The sequence below is a fragment of the Coenobita brevimanus genome, chromosome 2 (genome assembly GCF_032717465.1).
Source record: "Coenobita brevimanus isolate Jiangsu-jjx chromosome 2, ASM3271746v2, whole genome shotgun sequence".
Taxonomy (NCBI): Eukaryota; Metazoa; Arthropoda; class Malacostraca; order Decapoda; family Coenobitidae; genus Coenobita; species Coenobita brevimanus.
This window is the reverse complement of record NC_136955.1, coordinates 38,892,357-38,913,653: the sequence shown is the minus strand read 5'-3', so window position 1 is coordinate 38,913,653 and position 21,297 is coordinate 38,892,357. Positions and strand designations below refer to the sequence as shown.

General features: G+C 41.3%; 1 non-coding gene across 1 annotated transcript; it reads right to left on the bottom strand.

Annotated features, from left to right (window-relative positions):
• Positions 1 to 20,899: 20,899 nt before the first annotated feature.
• Positions 20,900 to 21,018, bottom strand: LOC145392708 (5S ribosomal RNA). Its single transcript, XR_013896066.1, has one exon. It is a non-coding gene; the product is annotated as a 5S ribosomal RNA (ribosomal RNA).
• Between the last annotated feature and the right edge of the window lie 279 nt (positions 21,019 to 21,297).

Sequence of the window (21,297 nt, the reverse complement as noted above, 5' to 3'; positions counted from 1 at the left end):
ACTCACTTTCTATATTTACATCTAAATCTATATTATCTATATTTATTTTACATAAATCTATACCTATATCTATATCTGTCTTTATATCAATCTATTTGTCCACCTGTCAAGGAAGTGTTAATTAAAACTCATAACGATTCATTTGAAGATCGAACACTAGGAAAAGAATGGTGTATTGTGCCTTAATGAATATATTTTCTTTATGGTTTAACTATAGAGAACTGCATAGTTAAGCAAGTTACTGCATGAAGCGAAAAGGGAGAGAGCGTGGGGTGGGAGGGGTGAGTGGAGAAAATGGAAAAGAAGGGTATGGAGGTAGACACTGGAGTATGGAAAGGGTGAAAGGTGGTGAGGAAAGACAGTATTCAGCAGTGTACTAGGAACAAATGGGAGCAGAGAGAAGGAGAATGGACTCGGAGAAAGAATGAGTAAAGGAACTGATAATGAGGAGATTACGAGAAAATGAGACAGCAGACAAAGAAAGGACGCAGAAAATAGTGTACAAATAAAATATAGAGAAAATGAGTATAGAAGAGAGAGGAGAGCAGAAGCTGGAGAAAATAGTGAAAAAGAGAAGGAGAAGAGATTTCAACAGTGGAACAGACGTAAATAGTACTTCCGTAAGGTGTGTGGTAATGATGTTCATTAGCAGAGCGTGACCATTATGCTTCATGTGTGGTACTTGTGCGTGATGTTAGTGCGTGGCGTGGTTTATGAAGGCGGTTCTGAATTTGTAGTGCTTGACATGAGAAAATAAGTCAACCAGTCTTATACCACCTTTAATGAGGTGCTCTCCAGGTCAGACATCCATAGTCCAGAACGTTAAGAATATATCACCGACTTGTCCCCACCCACGGCAGGACAGATATACAAATATATTGTGCTATATACAGTATACCGGCATACCTCTCTCTCTCTCTCTCTCTCTCTCTCTCTCTCTCTCTCTCTCTCTCTCTCTCTCTCTTTATCTATATCCATATCTATCTATCTGTCTATCCATCTCTATCTATCTGTCTATCTATATCTATATCTACCTATATATATATATATATATATATATATATATATATATATATATATATATATATATATATATATATATATATATATATATATATATATGTATATATTTAAACCATTGGATCCCGGAGTTGCTGGGCGATGCATTGCACTGGGAGGGTACTAAGCGTACCGCCCTCCGCATATCGGCTCATAGTCACGAAGCTCATAGGTCCCTACCCGGGGGTTCCCTACTTTATTAATAAAAATTCCCAGTTCTGTCCAGTATTCTGGACGTTGGGCTACAATGGGATATATATATATATATATATATATATATATATATATATATATATATGTGTGTGTGTGTGTGTGTGTGTGTGTGTGTGTGTGTGTGTGTGTGTGTGTGTGAATGTATGAATTCCAGTGCTATTCCTCCATCTCTTCTCCCTCTGACTTCCTCATGGCTGACATTAAGATTTCTTCAAATGATGTATTTTCTGCCATAACTGGCCTCAGTACTAACAAAGCATATGGGCCTGGCGGGGTACCTCCTATTGTGTGCAAGAACTGTGCTTCTGTACTTACACCCTGTCAAGGCAAACTCTTCCGCGTTTGTCTGCAAACTTGTACCTTTCCTTCTTCCTGAAAGTTTGCTCTCATTCAGCCTGTACCAAGTAAGAGTGCCATTCCCAGCCCTCTGAGTATCGCCCAGTTGCTTTAACATCATGTATTTCAAAAGTTTTTGAATATATTCACACCAAAAAAAGTTTAAAAGATCTTTTCTATCACAACCTTCTTTCAGATCGACAGCATGGGGTTAGTCTGTGATTCTCCTCCGGTGTTCTCATCTTTCTTTCTGACTTCTGGTCATCCTTCTTCTGGGACTTTTGCGAAAGCTCTGCCATTGCCCGTGATATCTCAAAAGCTTTCGATCGGGTCTGACAAAAATCTTTATTTTTCAAGCTGCCCTCTTATGGTTTCTACCCTTCTATCTGTGCCTTCATCTCTAGCTTCCTTTCTGATCGTTCAACAGCTGCTCTTGTAGACGGCCACCGTTCTTCTTCTAGAGCCATCAAAAGTGGTGTTCCCCAGGTTCTGTCCTATTACCAACTCTCCTCCCTTTATTCATCAATGACTTTAGAAGCTCTACATCGAACCCTATCCACTCATATGCTGATGAGTCCACCCTTCAATTTTCCATTCGCTTCACACAGCGCCCATTCAGTAGTTACTTCAGCAAACAAGGGATAAGGCTAGGGCACACCAATTGTCTGCTTGGCTCATATCTCTGATTTGGATAAAGGTAATCTTGTTATTAATGCTTCAGGAGCTAAGTTCTTACGTCTTTAAACCAGACAAAATCATCCGTGGGAGGATCCTCTAATTTTTAACAATACCCAACTCAATCCTGCACTATCTTTGAACATACTGTGGGTTTCATTCTCTCGGGATTTGTCTTGGAAATATCGTATAACCTCTCTTTTAAAATCTGTTTCCAAGCAGTGTGCAAAGCCGACTCCCTGCCTTCTTAACTCCTACACAGTTGTTCACTTTATACAAGGGTTTTATTTTCCCCTATCTAGAGTAAGACTTTCATATGAAGAGGCTCCCCACATACACCTCTTGTCAACAAGGTCGAGTCAAAGACTTTTTGTCTCATTAACTCTTCTCCTCTTACTGGCTCCCTTCAATCTCTTATAGTTCACCGCACTGTTGCATCTTTATCTCTTTTTCTATCGCCGCTTCAATGGTCACTGCCTGTCTGAACTGTCTGCTTGCATCCCTCCACCACCACAGCTGATGCATAGCAACCCTCTAGGAACAAACTTTCATCCGTTATTTGTCCAACTCACTAATGCAAGAGTTAACCATTACTCCCAGTCGTTCATGGATGCGACAGGCCAACTCTGTAACTGTCATCTTGTTTTCTGTTTTCTCTACTGCCTATGATCTCCAGTCTTTCAAAGGCAGTGTATCCAGGCATGTTGAAAGAACCAGTCTTGAATTTGGCTCTCTGTTATATTGTTTTATTTTATTTTTTATTTTTTTGGGGAGGAATCTTATGGGCTTGTGGCCTTTCGTTCCATCTTTCTTGCATCATATATATATATATATATATATATATATATATATATATATATATATATATATATATATATATATATATATATATATATATATATATATATAGATAGATAGATAGATAGATAGATAGATATATAGATAGATATAGATATAGATAGATAGATAGATATTAGGGAGGAGCTTAAAATACTTTTTTCATAGGTCTTACCGCTTAAAAATGTTCCACCTCAACTAAATAGTGTAGTGCCATAATGTTAAGTATTAGTGTAGGTTAGTATAAGCTAGTATTGTAAGTGTAATTATAAGCTTAAGTATTTTAAGTATAGCTCATAATTTAACCGTTAAGTTCTACATTTATGTCTAGTCTTAGTTGATATTCATACTCTGAACATGATTCTGCTATTGACAGTGCTAAGGCGAGTTTTGATGTGAATATGACTAGTGTTTATGCACAGTGAACCAGCCGATTTAAAAAAAGACATATAACTGCAAAAATTTTAGCAGAGATTAAAAATCGCGATTGTCTTCTTCATAGAGCAGCTTGAACAACACCCTACCCGTGTCCCTGACCACCTTGGAAAAAGCTCCAATATACTTGACCTCTTCCTTACAACTAATCCTTCTACTTACACTGTTAATCTTTTTTCTCCGTTGGGCTCCTCTGATCACAACCTTATCACCTTAACCTGTCCTATCGCTCCGGTATGGCCTGTGGACCCTCCAAAGAAATGTCGTCTGTGGCACTTTGGAGCTGTGGATTGGGGGGCCCTCAGGCAGTACTTCTTTGATTTTCCCTGGAATGATTATTGCTTCCACGGCCAGGAGCCATCTGAGTGTCCCTTGCGCATTACGGAGGTTATCCTTTCGGGCATGGAAGCATACATTCCTTTCTCATATCCTTTGACTAATGCAAGAAAGCCTTGGTTTAATTACGCATGTTCTAATGCTGTCCACAACAAAGAGAGGGCCTATAAAAGGTACCAGAGCCAATCCATCCCTGAATCACATTTTCGTACGTTTCTGCCCGGAATCGTGCTAAGTTTGTTCTCCGCTCTGCTGAAAATAATTTCATCCGTACTAAATGCTCGCAACTCTACAACTCGAATTCATCCCGCTCCTTCTGGCACCTTGCCAAAAACCTTTCTACCAACTTTACCTCATCATCCTTCTCTCCTCTTTTCTACTCTGATGGCTCTGTAGCTATTTCTTCTACTGATAAAGCAGATCTCTACAGTCAGACTTTCTCCTCCAGTTCCACTTTAGACGATTCCGGTGCTGTTCCTCCATCACTTACTCTTTCGCCTTTGTCTTTCAACTTGTACCTTTCCTTCTTGCTGGAAGTTTGCTCTCATTCAGCCTGTCCCAGAGAAAGGTGACCATTCCCAACCTTCTAACTATCGTCCAATTGCTTTAACATCCTGTATCTCAAAAGTTTTCGAGTCAATTCTTAATAGAAAAATTTTAAAGCATCTTTCCTATCACAATCTTCTTTCTGATCATCAGTATGGGTTCCGTCAGGGATGCTCCACTGGCGATCTTCTCACCTACCTTTCAGACTCCTGGTCATCCTCCTTTCGGGACTTTGGCGAAAGCTTTGCCATTGCACTTGACATCTGAAAGGCTTTCGATCGAGTCTGGCATAAATCTTTAATTTCCAAACTGCCCTCCTACGGTTTTTATCCTTCTATCTGTGCCTTCATCTCTTGCTTTCTTTCTGGTCGTTCTATAACTGCTGATGTAGATGGCCATCGTTCTTCTCGTAGATCTATCAATAGTGGTGTTCCTCAGGGCTCTGTCCTATCACCAACTCTCTTTTATTCATCAATGACCTTCTAAGCTGTACATCTAACCCTATCCACTCATACGCTGATGACTACACCCTTCACCTTTCCATTCGGTTCCCACAACATCCATCTCAGCAGTTACGTCAACAAACAAGGGATGAGGCTATGGCGCACCTAATATCTGACTTGGCTCGTATCTCTGACTGGGGTAAAAATAATCTGGTTGTTTTTAATGCATCAAAGACTCAGTTTTTACACCTATCAACCCGACAAAATCTTCCACAGGTATACCCACTAATGTTTAATAATATTAAACATAATCCTGCATCATTCTTGAACATGCTTGGGGTTTCATTTACTTGCGACTTAAGTTGGAAAGATCATATTACATCTCTTGTAAAATCTGCTTCCAAGAGATTAGGCGTGCTAAGACAACTCCGTTCCTTCTTTACCCCTGCACAATTTTTGATTCTATACAGGGTTTCTTTCCGCCCCTGTGTGGAGTACAACTCTCATGCATGGGGAGGCTCCCCACATACAGCTCTTCTCGATAGGTTGGAGTCAAAGGCTTTTTGTCTGATTAACTCTTCTCCTCTTACTGACTCCCTTCAACCTCTATCTCTTCGTCGCACTGTTGCATCTTTATCTCTTTTCTATCACTACTTCAATGGTCACTGCTCCTCTAAACTGTCTGCTGGCATTCCTCCACCTCTGTGACGGGCACGTAGCACCCATCTAGCAGCAAACTCTCATCCCATTTCTGTCCATCTCTCTAATGCAAGAGTTAACCGTTACTCCAAGTCCTTCATTTATGCAAGAGGTCAACTCTGGAACTGTCTCCCTCTGTCTGTATTTCCTGCTTCCTATGACCTCCAGTATTTCAAACGCAGTGTGTCCAGGCATCTCGAAATGATCGGATCTTGAATTTGGCTCCTTCTTGTATGATGTTTTTCTCTTGGAACAATAATTGCGGGCTCGCGGCCTTTGGTTCCTTCTTCCTCGCATAAAAAAAATATTCTGACCTAGAGATTTAACTGTCAAAATTAATAGATTTCCCCTTTTGAACTAAGCAGTGGTGATTAGGAGTTGATTGAAGTAAGAATATTGAAGATTGTCATTTGTGAAGAGCGAAATTCATGTTATTGAGTCGGGGTTACAGTCATATAGGCATGTAACGAACACGGGTAATAAAACTGTTCGAATTCTTATTTAGTTTGGCTTTATTATGATTAAAAGTTCCTGTATGCTTATTACAATAATTTCAACATCGTAAGTCTCTTTTCTACGTATTTTGAGTGCAAACGTACCTTTTGTATTCTTTGAAGACCCTAGAGAACCGATAATAGTATAAAGTAATCAGTTAAAGTTTTAGCCGATTCCCGAATACTGTCTGTGATGCTTATAAAAAGGCAGAGGAACAGCGCAACTGCCAGATCGCTGTTCCTCTCCTCATTGTTGCAGGTTAGTGCCCGAGCTCCCCCCCCCCTTTTTCTCCCTCGTGGATTAAGTCAACATATAAGTCCTTGAGCTAAATTAATGATATTTTCCCTTGATCCTTCTTGTGCTGAATAATCAGATTGCTGTTCCTCTCCTCATGGCTGCAGACTATAATTATGGAGGACCTTGGTTCGTATCCCAAGGATTCGAGCGTTCTAGCTGCGGCCTAACCTCTAACACACTAAATTCCCCCCCCCTTCCTTTTAGTTCATGGTGTCAAAGTAAATATCGGCTGGTCCATTTGTCCATTTGATTACAGTCCACGTGATTATTGGCTCTTTTGGTTATTGTCTACTCTATATTAGATTCTTCAGTTTACGTGCATTTAGTGTTAGAGAATATTCTTGGTGTTAATCTTTAGGTTCCTTCCCGACGAGTCCGTCAGAGACCACAGGACTATATCCATGCGTAACGGAATTCTTGGAAAATTAATCTAGTGTGTAAAGATACATATTTCTGGAGTTATACTGTAAATCCATATTATTGAATATTTAGGTAGTTCGTGAAGATTCATATTTCTGAAATGTGTAACATTATTCTTTGAATATTCAGTTTGAGAAGATTCCTATTTCTGTTGATGTAGATCCTCATTATATTTTGTTTGGTACCATTCCGAGTTTGAAGAGTAATCTGTATCTCAGTTCTTAATATTTAGTAATTCTTAGGTTAAGTAATTTTTGAGTTTGAATTTTGCCATCCCCCAAGGAGTGGTACAGACGAGGTTGAGTGGCCCACAAGGTGTGCTAATATTTAACTACTCACGCCCTCTCTAATAACATCATGCTACCACATTTCCCATAAACTCTCCAAAAGATCACGCTACAACATTTCCCATAATCTATAAAATTATCAGCATTAGTGGTATCTTTCTAAATTTCCGTTATTACAATATATTCGCGAATTAGCTTGAACATTCTAGTTTAATAATTATTTACAGGTAGTTCAGTCATCACAAAGAACAAGAATAACTCATTTAACAAAAACACAGAAACAGCTTTTGTACACTTGTCATATCATTATGTAATATACTTAATTGCTTATGTTGATAATCATATTCAACAGTTTGTCACATGGGTCTTAAAGGCTGTAGAAATGCAACAAAATTAGTGTAGTCCACAGGAACCTATCAATGTCTGTTTCTTGCTGTCTGGATAAAGCTGCAGGTGCTGCTCAGTGATTTATAATAAGAAGTGGAGTTGTAGCATGCCTGTTATCAAAAGGTCACTGTATTCCTGAATCAGAACAACGTCACGTTCAGCATGATCATTCAGCACTTTGGTGGAACGTACAGTCTATGCAGCTCCTGGAAGTCTTCCCGTGTCCCCCACATGTTTAGACTTACTTCAAGAAATGTGTCTGGAAGCTCCATCATTTCACATATGCATAATCTTGATTGAGACAAAATATTCAATAGTCTGGTCTCTGAATGATTTTATTTGACACTGATCCATATTGTATGACCCTGGTCAACTTCATCATCCTTTTTCATGGTACTCACCATCAGCCTCTTTGTTCAAGTATTTACTAGGCTGTCAAACAGGGCCAATCCAACTAGTTCCAGTGACTGGTATAATAAGTAATTACAAAACTTCTGTGCTTTAGTCTTTGATATTGCAGGATTAACTGTTTTGTAATTCAGACGTGGTTTCAACAGCTGGAAGTCATTGTATTGAGCATTGGCTGCTAGGGGAGCCATTATCCAAGTCTTCAGATAAACACGTACTCGGTGTCAGGATGAACTGGCCACGAAACAGCCACATCTTCAAGTAATAACTAACATTAGACATTCATCGAGCATGGTGCATGGCCCCAATTGTTGCGAATTAGACTTCTCTTGCTGGAACAGCTCCAAGAAAGGCAGTGACCAATTCTAAAATTCTCTATAGTCATCTCTTGGCTAGTTCTCTTCCAGATGTCTAGTCTAATTGCAAACTAGATGCTGCTTTCAATAGTGTCATCAACTAGCCATTCCTGTTTCATATTTTTGTTGATCAACAAATGCCCAGTATTCCTGGAAATAACTGAATAAAGGAATTTCAGGATATGATGTGATACCCAAACAAACTTGAAACACTTTATCAATGAGTAATTCCATGATGAGATGTCTACATGTTATTGACAGTAAATCCTTACCAAGCTTTTGTTTTTAAGAGGACATAAGTTCTAGTCATCCGACCAGTGTTTAAGCTGGTTGTATCAAAGCACATAGCATGAACACTGTTAGCTACACCTCAGTCTTCCAGTGCCCTGTGGATGGCTGCTGCCTGGGCCTTGCAGCTTCCACTTGTCAGATTTGCGACTGTTAAAGCCCTCTGCCAGAAACAATTACTTGGAGTCAATCAATCTGTTCTTTGCTAGTTAGGTCAGCAATAAGTTTGTCATCCCAGTGAACAACCAGGGTCATTGTTTTTGAACTCTGCTTTTAACTCTGCTGCTTGTTTAGCCGCCTGCGAATCGAGTCACGATTGACAGCAAGATCGTCAGTGCTGTAGCCTAAACTCTTGGCTGTTTCAGCAATAACAACTGTTGCTTTCCGATCTGACATCTTCCCTCTGTCTAAAGCTGCTGCAAGGTCTGGAACGATAACACTGTTTCTACCACTCTTTCTTTTTGTCAGTGCCTGAAATGTGCAGCCTCCATCACCTAGGTCACTAGCTGTTTCCTACTGACTACTGCCTGCATTCACTTCACGAGAGCTAGTGCCATATGATATCAGTGCTACTGTTTCAGTTTCCTTTCTTTGCATATGTTCTATTCGACGAAACCTTTCAAGAATCTGCTCCTTTCCCTCTTCTGAATGCTCTTCCTTTGCAGATAATGTTCCATGAATACCAGCCATTGAGTCTCTTCCATTTTCACTCTGATCTAGCAAAAAATCATCGTCCTTGAAAAAGTCATCATACTGAGAAAATCTGCATGTGTAGTATCAAATACATCATCAAGCCTGGACACAAGCTCAACTTCTCTGGCTTGCTGTACTACAGACTTAAGCAAACGACATTCTCCAAATGACCGTTCTTGTTTTGTCTGGCAGTTCTGTGGATCTCTTGCTGGGATTCTTGCCTGCTGCCAGAATTTTGTGATTTCTGCTATTGTAGCTGATGATAACTGTCGGATAGTTTCCATCAATTCCAGATGGTGATAAAGAAACCAAGTGCCATGCATCTTGAAGGGAGTTTACTTCCTGCTAATTCAGTAACAGTGGATTCAAGCAGATAAACTTGAGTTTGGGACCTAGTTGCAACTGCCGTATTCCACTCAGGTGAAACACCCTGACAAATGAACAGTAGAACAAACTTATTCTGAGTGAAAACACAAAATATTGTACATGTGAATACAAGGAAACTGCAGAGACTGTCATGTTTTAAAAAATTTACATCATATTCAATATTATGAAACGTAAGCATATATTGGCAATTGTTTTCTAGAGAGTAAGATATATTTACCTGCATTTCTGTGCTTCTCAGTTGATTAGACATGTGTATTGCAACTATTTTGCATTTGTTACAAATATACAAACTTCAGGAGAACCAGTATAGCTCTTTTCTGACATTTTATATTATTATTATTATTATTATTCTGTAAAACACATACAGCTGAGAGGAAAATAATATGGACAAAAATGATGATGTCAGTGTATTGTCTAAGTGACTCAGCAGGATGGAAATTTTATAATATTGGAAGTTCTGATTCAGAATTTACCCTGGACATTGCAGCATCATGACATCAATAATGTAGCAAGCTTACATCATCAACTAACATACAGGATGACTCATGATGCAGTAATATGAATTGGTTAACTGTAGTTCACATAATTACAGTGATATGGTTCACTATATTCAAGCATACCATATGCGGAACCATTATTTTATGCATTCTGAACATCATTGTTGTTGAGCTACCAGTAAATGTTCACCACATTCACTGATAATTTGGCTGATTATTTTTTATATATTCTAACAAAAAAGAGGGTAAGAAGATAATGTGTTAAAAAGTAAAAAATTAGCTCCATCCCAATATATTGAAAAACAGATAGATATGGTAATAATTAAATGTACTGTATAACCAGTCATAACATGGCCATTCAGAAAATAACACACGGGTTGAATAATTTCACTGTCAAGTAATTGTTTGTAATTAGGAATGACCAGTGTTTACGACAGAGTCTATTGCTTGTTGAAGATTCAGACCTCATCTCCCAGTTCAGCTTGCAATTTTTCCCAATTCAGTTGCAACATGTGGATCAGATAACATGTAAGCATTGGGAAGTTTAGCAGTAGGATCCTGAAAGTATGATGATGATATTATCCCTTTGGTGTTTATAGGTCTAGTGAAAAATTTCAACTGCTCGTTACCATTCGACGCCGGGTGCATCGAACGAAATAGCCCCCCCTTTATTTTGTTTATTAATAAAATGATTTTGTGTCCATTTCTGGGCGAGAATAAAGGACTACTTGCGTCCCCGTGTAACCCTCCGCCACGCTCAACCCACCCCGCACCCAGCTGTTGCCCCACTGCCCAAGTCAGTGTGCTATGAACCTTGCTCGTGCGTAAGATAATTTCATGTTCCGTAAAATCGGCCCTATTTGACCTACGGTAATTCTTTATACACCAAAATGTAACCAAATAAATTCCCTATAACTTTTCCTCATTAACATTTACCATAAAAATTATATCACACACACCACAAAGCCAGTCAGGAGGCAGGACGTGTGTGCTGGGCATTCCCCAGGTCCTGTTCTCCCCACTTACTCTTTTTTTTAATCAGCCCATACACCACTGACCGGGCTAATGTATGGCCCGGCCTGCACTATATGTGCAGGGAATCTTTCAACAACAACATAAAAATTATATTTCTGAGAAACTATCTATCTATCTATCTATAGCCCGACGCCCTAATCCCGCAAAGGGTGGCCGCAGACAAATCGCCTCCAAGTCACTCTGTCACCCACCATTTGACTCCCCTCCCCCCAACTCACCCCCCCCTCCCTCATATACCTCTCAACTCCATCCCTCCACCTCATCCTCGGTCTACCTCTCCCTCTCCCTCCCTCCACCTCACCTACATACACCCTCTTAGTCAGTCTTTCATTCTCCATTCTCTCCACATGTCCAAACCACCTCAGTGTATTTCTCCTAATCTTTTCAACCACATCCACATCTACCCCACAACGTTCCTTCACTTCTTCATTTGTCAACCTGTCCCTCCACGTCACTCCACATGCTCCTCTCAAGTAACTCATTTCCACTGCTCTCACTCTTGACTTGTTCCCCTCTTGCAAGGTCCACGCCTCACTTCCATACGTCAGGGTAGGGATCACAATACCATCATGCAGTGACTTCTTAACTTCCATACTCACCTCCCTATTTCTCATCACTGCTTTCAGTGTACCAACAACCTTTCTTCCCTGCTGTACCCTTTCACGTACTTCATCCCCCAAAGTTCCATCCTTACTCATCACACTACCCAAGTACTTGAATGCACTCACAATCTCCATATCCTCACCATCCAACCTCACTGCACACTCTGTGACTTCATTCCTCTCAAACACCATAACTTTACTTTTGTTTACATTAACTTTCAGCTTCCTCCTCCTACACACTGTCCCAAATTCATTCACCAAACCTTGCAACTCCCATTCATCTTCACTCAACAATACTGTATCATCAGCAAACAGCAACAAAGGAAGCTTCCAAATCTCACCCTCATTCATTAGGGCCACCCCCACATCCACTGCCCTACCTTGCACCTCCTTTACAACCCCATCCATATATATATTAAACAGCCATGGAGACATCACACACCCCTGTTTCAGTCCCACATTGAGATCAAAGAACTCACTCAGCTCACCATCCACTCGCACCGTAGCCCTAGCTCCCTCGTACATACTCTTCACAGCACTCAACAATTTCCTCCACTCCATATATTCTTAATACCTTCCACATACCTTGCCTATCTATTCTGTCATAAGCTTTCTCCAAGTCCATGAAGGCAGCATACACTTTCCTTCCCTTCTCTAGATACTTCTCCACTAAACATCTTAGAACAAATATCTGATCTACACACCCTTTTCCCTTCCTAAATCCCCCTTGTTCTTCTCCAACTAGCTCCTCTGTCATATGCCTAACCCTATCAATGAGTATTCTACCATATATTTTACCAGTCACACTAAGAAGGCAAATACCCCTATGGTTACCACATACTTCTCTCTCCCTTTTCCTTTGTACAGAGGAACAATTATACCTGATTTCCAGTCCTCTGGAACCCTTCCCTCTTCCCAAGCCAATCTACACAACTTCCATATCCACTCCACAACAATCTCACCCCCATACCTAAGCATTTCACCACACACTCCATCAATTCCTGGGGCCTTTCCCAGCTTAATCTTCTTCATCGCTTCCACAACTTCCGACCTACTGATCTCTTCCTCCCTCCTCTCATCTCTTCTTCTCCCAGCCATTCCCCAATCACTTATACTCACACTGCTCTCACTCTCTACATTCAACAAATCTTCAAAGTGCTCCTTCCATCTCCTCAATTTCTCTCTCTTCTCCACCAACAATCTATTATTCCTATCTTTCACTCTCCTACTATTTCCCCTTTCACACTGCCTTACTTTCTTTACCTCCTTCCAAAACAATTTCTTACTCTCCCTCCATTTCACACTCAGATTCCTCCCAAACTCTTCATCCACTTTCTTCTTACTCTCCTTCACCAGTCTCTTAACCTCCCTTCTCCTGCTCACATATACCTCTCTCTTCTCTCTCTCATCTTCTCCCCTACCTCTACTCGCCAACCATTCACCATATGCCTTCTTCTTTTGTTCCACAGCTCGTTTCACCTCATCATTCCACCATGCTGTCCCTTGCACACCCTTGCATCTCCTCCTCACTCCACAAACCGCCTCACACGCTGCGCTTATCTCTTCCGTGAATATCTTACATACGTCTTCCACCCCTTCCATCTGCTCTAGCTCATACCTTCCCAATCTTTCTTCCACTATGCTCTTATACTCTGTCATTTTCTCACTATCTTGCAATTTCTCCACTCTTCTCACAGGAGCTGCTTCCTCCTGTCTTCCCCTTCGTCTCCTCAACCACTTTCTTTGCAGCTCTACCTTGGCCATCACTAAGTGATGGTCCGATACTCCATTCCCCCACCCTCTCCACACCCTTGCATCCAACACTTGTCTTCTCATTCGCTCATCCACACACACGTAGTCTATCATTGCCTTTCGTTCAACAAGTTCACCATCCATCCTCCTCATTACTCTCCATGTATACCGGTGGATCATCTTATGACGAAAGTAGGTGTTGGCTATTGCCAACCCCTTACCAGCACAGATGTCCATCAAAGCACTACCATTCCCATCTACTTCAGCTGGCACACCCCACTGACCAACCACTCCATCCACTCGTACATTCCCAACTTTGCCATTCATGTCTCCAATCAACAGCACTCTCTCGCTCCTCTCAAACTTGTCCATACATGCTTCTACTCTCGCCCAAAACTCATCTTTCACTCTTGCCACTCGATCCTCTGTTGGAGCATACACACATACAATCGCCCATGCTTGTATACCTACTTTCATCCTCACCCATACAATCCTTGCACCCACTGTTCCATACTCTCTTATATTCTCCTTCCACTTCTTGCTTATCATCAGACATACTCCCTCTCTTGCCCTCTCATTCTCACTGACTCCCGCACATATACCTACATCGTATTCCCATTCTCTCATCCTTTCACCTTTCCATTTAGTTTCAGTCAATCCACATATATCCACTTTTGCATCCTCAAGCACCTGGACAATCTCTCTCTCTTTCACTTCATCATTCACTCCTCTCACATTCCACGTTCCTACCCTCAGAATGTCCTTTGTCTGTTCCTTAGTCGTCAACGTATGGTCCGTCCGGGTCTGAGGCGCTTTATTTGCTTTTTTAGTTAGTTCTTTTTACGGGGTGGGGCACTAACCCACCACCAACCCTTTTAGTCGCCTCGTACGACAAGCAGGGATACTGGGGGAGTATTCTTGAAACCCCCCCCTACCTACTTAAGCAAGTACATTTATGCAGATTTACAGTGAAAAATAATTACGATTATCGAAGCATAAGTAACAATGCGAGGATAAATAGTTTATGAACTATTAAGTGTGCTGGAATAGCGTGGCGACGCGGGGGGGAGGGAGCTCTCAGTATGTGGCCTTGGCCGCTGAGGCCTGCATCCCGAGTACTCGCTCGCAGTAGGACGCAGCCTGCATCAAATGGTAACAAGAAGGTTAATGATGATGATGATGATGGCTCAGGAAGAAAAGAATTGCAGTTGGGAGGAGGGGGAGGTGTTGATGATGATGATTATGGTGCCCACCAAGGAAAGAATGCAGTTTGTTGTAAGAGGGGGTGGGAGCATGTAGTCACTGCAGGAATACGGATACGTCGATTAATTGAGTATTGTATATACTTTACTGGTATGTATTGTGCGGCTGTGAGTATATCAATATTGAAATACTCGCTGTGGCAACCGGGGGCACTACAACACCCCCAGGAGGCGACTGTGGAGGGGTTTGTAGGGCGTGCGTGCAGTCTGTGCAATATGGGCATATGTCCCATATGGCTGCGTGCCCATATTCTACGGAAAGCGCCCGGCACAAACATCTCAGTCCTGGTGCAATACACTCTGGTCGAGCCAGACCTCGCCAGGATAGGCGTGGAGCTGAAAACCCGGCTCCTGGCAGCACCCCAGTAACAGCCTGTAGCCGCATATATAAAGAGAGCCTGTAGCTGCTCAAATACAGTGATGGCCTGTAGCTGCACATATAAAGTGACGGCCTGCAGCCACACCATAACGCGATGGCCTGTAGCCGCACCTATAAAGAGACGGCCTGTAGCCGCTCCAAGTGCTGCCCCCCCCCCCTGCAGAACCAGCGGCGGCCTGCAGCTGCACTTGGGGAGATAACGGTATGCCCCCTTTCCTTCTGCAGTAGTCTCGAGGAGCACGACACTGGTGATGGCTTGTAGCCACACCAGTAGTCAGGAGATGGCCTGTAGCCACTCCTCGCCTACACGTCGCTCATCATACAGGACACCAGCGACGGCCTGCAGCTGCACTTGGGGAGATAACGGTATGCCCCCTCTCCTTCTGCAGTAACCTCGAGGAGCACGACACCGGTGATGGCTTGTAGCCACACCAGTAGTCAGGAGATGGCCTGTAGCCGCTCCTCGCCTACACGTCTCTCGTCATACAGGACACCAGCGACGGCCTGTAGCCACAAATGTGAACAAGTGACGGCCAGTAGCCGCACTCCATCCATGGTCCCATCAGGAAGTCAGGCCTTGGTGATGGCCAGTAGCCACACTGACAGGAAAGCGACAGCCTAAAGCCGTGTCAGAGAGAGACACCTTAAAAGTCTCTCACCCCCTGTGACTTTGCAATGTGAGAGTGACCCTTGCTCAGCCCGCCCCTCCTTTGGCAGAGCGAGTTGCGCCTCTATCTCTCCAACCCGAGGCAGCCCACAGAAGGAGAACTCCAGCCTAGAGGACTGGTGGAGTGGCCCTGCATTGTCCCCAGGGGTTTACGCCCTCTGTCAGGACTGTAAAATATCTTAATACATAATAACCAGCAACATACATAATATAGTCTAGAGGTTAGGTCAGTGTCAAACCAAGGGACCAAAGGAAGTGACCTTAGCACCTCTCCAGAATGTCTCACACCAGCACAATAACCCACAAACAGTGCCTCATGACTGTACACACACACATACACATGTACATACACACAGACATACAGTGTTCTAGAAGTTTCACAACAATATAGCCCACGTGACACGACCCATGCTAAACGAGAATGTAGGAATCAGAGCTCAGAATGGGGCAAGCCATAGAACCGACAGGTAGTGGAGAGATCAAATAAGAAGAGGGGTCCGACTAGACTTAATTAGTAAATTAAGTCCCTGTGCAATACATACGCTGCTCAACTTAGACTTTCCTCGAAGATAATAAATCAAGATCAACTCCCTGTATTCATCTTTAACTCCTCCCGCTCTTCAATTACCAAAATAACTTTAACCAAAACTCAAGACTTACACAATATAAGACTAAAGTGTTGCATATATATAAATTGTGGCTACGAAGTTTCAACAATAAATGGTGGCAACGGTGGTGGGCTGATTAAGAGAAAATGGCGTTGTAATCGGGAATGGGGTTGCTGTGCGCAAAGATGCTCGATACATCACTGCAGTTTAGTTGATTAATTCTACTCAGTTGTTGCAGTTCTCAACAGCAAATGTTCAGACTAATGTCCATTGGGACACAAAGAACTTAATAAAGATATCAGATGTGAACATCACAGCTAACAGCACCTAGATTATTATTACTGAAGATGCTGCGATTATTTGATTATCATTTCGGTTTATTATAATAATGGATAACTTTCATAATACTTTTGTGCAGGACTTATAGAAGACACAATGTTTTTGAAGTACAGGAAAATAAATAACTGAACAAAGATTACCTGATAAGACAATAGTACACACGCGTGAAAAGTAGATCTAATTAGGTCCACATCAGCGACCAGAACAATCGAGTTACGTTGTAGCCCACTGGCAGCAGTGATTTCTTTCATCAAGGAAAATTGGAATTTGGGCTAATGAAGAGAGTTTAATAACACATTAAATGTGGATTGGGTAATGAATGCTCATTTTCAGTCAGTGATATACCCAGTCACGTAAAGGCTACAGAATTTTAGGTCTGGAATATACAATAAGTCAGTTCAAGATCACTGTTTCGTTCACGATCAATGGACCAGCAACTACCGAAGCAGTTCCAAACGTTTATCACTTATCATGAGTTGAGAGGAAGTTTTCAGTGCCAGTACAGGCAGCTTCTACTCCGACTAGTTATTAATATTTACCTCGTCCCAAAATCATACTCATAGGCTTCATTAGATCCCCGTGTAGATGCTCAACAGTGAAGGCTTCTAGTTGACGCATAGTCCATGACTTGGTTTCATCCAAATTTGGAATGCGTCAACTGGCCTGTGGGCGGATTCTGAAAGCTCAAAAATCCTCGCAAATCCACCATCTTTGGGCGTAAGAGCAACTTTTCACTTAAGTGCATATTCTGGAGCCCTAGAAAACGAGCGCAAACCCTAGGTACGTTGTCAATTCTCCTCGTAGAGTTGCGCCATGTGAGTGGCAGCCATAAGTACATCGTAAGCCTTATAACTCTCCTGTTTTTACAAATGTTGTAGCTCAAACATCCCCCAAATCCTCAGAATTAAATCATGCATCAATTAATCCTTACGTGCATACAACTGTTGCGATTTTTCAAAAAATAATAAGTACAAGTGGCAGCAGATCGACGTAGACGATGCCGGAATACTATGACGGAGCAAGTACTACTTCGACATAAGTGGTAAAACTAGCATTGTCGGCCAATATAGCCTTTACTACAAACAAATTACAACCTAATGATATAATATTCACAAAAATTCGATTAAACAAGCCAGTGTAAAGAAGAAACCCATGTAAAATATGGTTATAGCCTACATGATACAATGTCGAAAAAATAATGAATTAGCACATTTATTTCTTCCTCTGAGAAGTTCACTGCCCTTCTATACATAATATTTTGGTGGTCCTCCACTGCTTCAATACCGTCGTGGAAATTATGACTGGCGGTGTGGAAACATCGTCTGCTACCACTATGACGTCATACTCTGGTGTACTGTAATTGGTTACTCAGGTTTAAATAGAGAAACCTTCCGCTCCTTGATTGGCCAACACTTGCGTTGGCGCAACCTGGTGTTGGTCTTAAGATTGTCGTACAACACTCTCCAGAATACCTCTTACCAAAACCTGGAACGCACATCGCAAAAGTTCTCTCAGATTTTCTCGTAACCCAAACACCTTTCAGAATCCGCTACCTGGTCTTAGGGATAAGGTTCTTGGAACACTTTTCAGACTGTGTACCATGCTGGGAGTGCAGGTGTCGGGGAGAGGTGAGAGTTTAATCCCATCAGTACCAGATGTCTATCAGGTGTTCAATATAATTGTTGGACCTGATATCAAGGTTAAATAATTTAAGATACCTGAAGATCTTTATGGGGTCAGTGGTGATCACCCTAGTCTGTGATAGGTCTCACATGTGCTGAATAGAAGTGCTTTGAGGTGGTATGAAATATATAAAGTTTCACTGACCTAATGAGGTTCAGGCATGAGAATCAATAATGGAGTTCGGTTCTGTGGAGGTAGTTATGAAGAAGGGGAATGTGAAAAATTGAAACCCCATTTGCTTCATTACAGTGACGTATCAGATTCGTTAAAGACTACTCTAAAGGATTTTATTAATTTCGAAAGGATAAAACCTGCAAATGATAAACAAAGTTGTCATAAATCATTTCATATAAAAAAATCAGTTGCATTCAGTCGATTTAAATAAACGACTAATGAATGTCTCCGACAGGAGTGGAAGAAGGTGGAGGACAAGAAAAATAACCAACTCCTTCAGGCAAAAGTATTCTTTGTTTCAGTTTTCATATATTCAGAAGATTTTAATGTTTTGATAAAAAATGAAAATCGATAGAATAGATATACTATAGCTTCAATAACAGTTTGACTGCATGTATGCTCTATTCTGAATAAAATTACATGGTAACAGCAGAAATAAAAACAAAATTAAGTCCACGGGTGAAGGTGATTAGAGGCCATTTCAGAACGACGTGTCTGTCAGGCTGAATAAAATCGCCTGGCGGAGGGGGGTGGTATACGAGTATAATAACTGAAGACTTACTGTGCTGAAGTGGCTGGATAAGAGGTAAGAGTGCACCATGACCGGTTATATATTTAGCTTATGGCACTGCCATATCATTTTTCAGCAACTTTGAGTACCAGAACGTACTTTACATTTAATTTTGCTGCAAAGAGATTCTCTTTTTCAGCTTTGAGAGACGTCTGAATGGGATGTGGTTAGATGAATACTTGTTCACTGCCCCAGTTATGCTTATATTCACCCTCCTAGCTGCAAAATGTCCAGCAAATGAAGCAAGACTAATTATTATTTGGCTGGTATAGTGCACAGCACTGGCACTGTCGCAAAGTGTTATTTACAGTAATCACGGAATTTCAAAAAACCTCATGAAATTTATGCTATCAGCTTCCTCATCAGGCATAGAGTAAAACTTGTAATGTGATAAATTGGAAGTGACATAAATATGCATTTCTACGGATTTTATACACCAAGATGTTCCATATACCAACTTACCAATGTTGTTTCAAAGTTTTTTGTTATTGTAATGTTTTTTTTTTTTTTTTTTTTCAAAGTTATCTGTTAGTGCTACAGTTCTACAAAATGATAGAGACTCATTCTGTGCTACTACATTGAACAGGAACATTATGAACAAACTGTGTAGGTTTTGTAACGGAGTATAAACTTTTCTCAAAGTATTTCAACCTGTGTTGCAAATATGAAGCAAGGTGAATGTAACAATGTTCTTTTGTTAACTATAAGTCCACCTCCCTCAAAAAAGAAAGTGTTCTGTGGAAGAACATGCGTCAGTTTTGGTGGCAATATTTAATAATAATTATTTTCCAGGCCTGAAGTGGAAATGCATGGGCCCATCTCATTAGGTGGTCTGAAATAAATCATATGAAGCAGACGGGAAAAGTTGTTGTGTCTCAGATTGATGATTTATCCCAATGTATGGAACAGCATGACACAAATGCAGCGAATCAGCAGTGAGAGGAAGAGAAAAAAATCATATTAAACAGACTGCATCTCCAAAGTGTAGTCATCGTACCAACAAGCTGTAGTAATTAATCTGAGATTTAATGTTGGATATCATAATCAGAGGAAAAAGATTATGTATCAAAATCTCCCACAGCAAAAAGCAATCTTTACCCAACAACCTACTCTGGAACATTTGTCATGAACTGTCTTTCAGAATATATTATATATTTTTACACATGCCTCTTTTCAGGCGCTTTCATCCAAGCACCAATACATCTCTTTCCTCTTCCTCACCTGCATTTCCCTCCCCTCTTAGTATCTCCCTTCGCACTTTCTACAGTTCTTTTATCTTCGGTCTCATTATCCTTTCTTGTGAACCCTTTATATCCTTCTCTATCACCAGTACCTCTCTCTCTCTCTTTTTCTCTAATTAGATAGTGATTGTTACACAGACAGATACAGGTATTGATGTATACGAGTACATGTATATATTATACATTTCTCCACATATAAATAGATGGACATTATATATATATATATATATATATATATATATATATATATATAATATACTGTATATGTACACACACACACACACACACACACTTATAGATTGATAGATAGGTGGATAGATAGATACAGATAAAGACAGATATAGATATAAGATGTATACTGTATATACATTCATTTTCATTCATTCATTGCCAGACGCCATGCATCCCAGACGGGGTGGCCAAGGGCTTAGAGTTAACTGTTTTACAGGGAGGGGCACTAATCCTTCACCAACCCCACTTGACACGTAGGGAAGCCAACAGCATCTAGTGTTCCCAGGCGGTCACCCATCCAAGTACTAACCAGACCCAACGTTGCTTAACTTCGCTGATCGGACTGGAAGCGGTGTACTCAACGTGGTATGGCCATAAAAATATGAGCTGAAGACAAAGAGAGCTGGAGCTCCTGTTTCATTAGCCCTTGGGACTAGCTTCCGACCATCCCCCTGTGCTGAACTTTTGCAATATTTCAGTAACACAGAGAGTAGGCCAGCATCCTCTCCAGTACAAGTTCCTCTAACTGTCAGCACCAAACTACAGGCACAGTACACACTGCACTCAAATTCAAAATTTAAAACGAAAAGCCTCGGAGTCCCCCCGGAGGTGGGGGGAAGGGATACCATCAAAGCCACCACCATCTGCCCCTCTCCCTG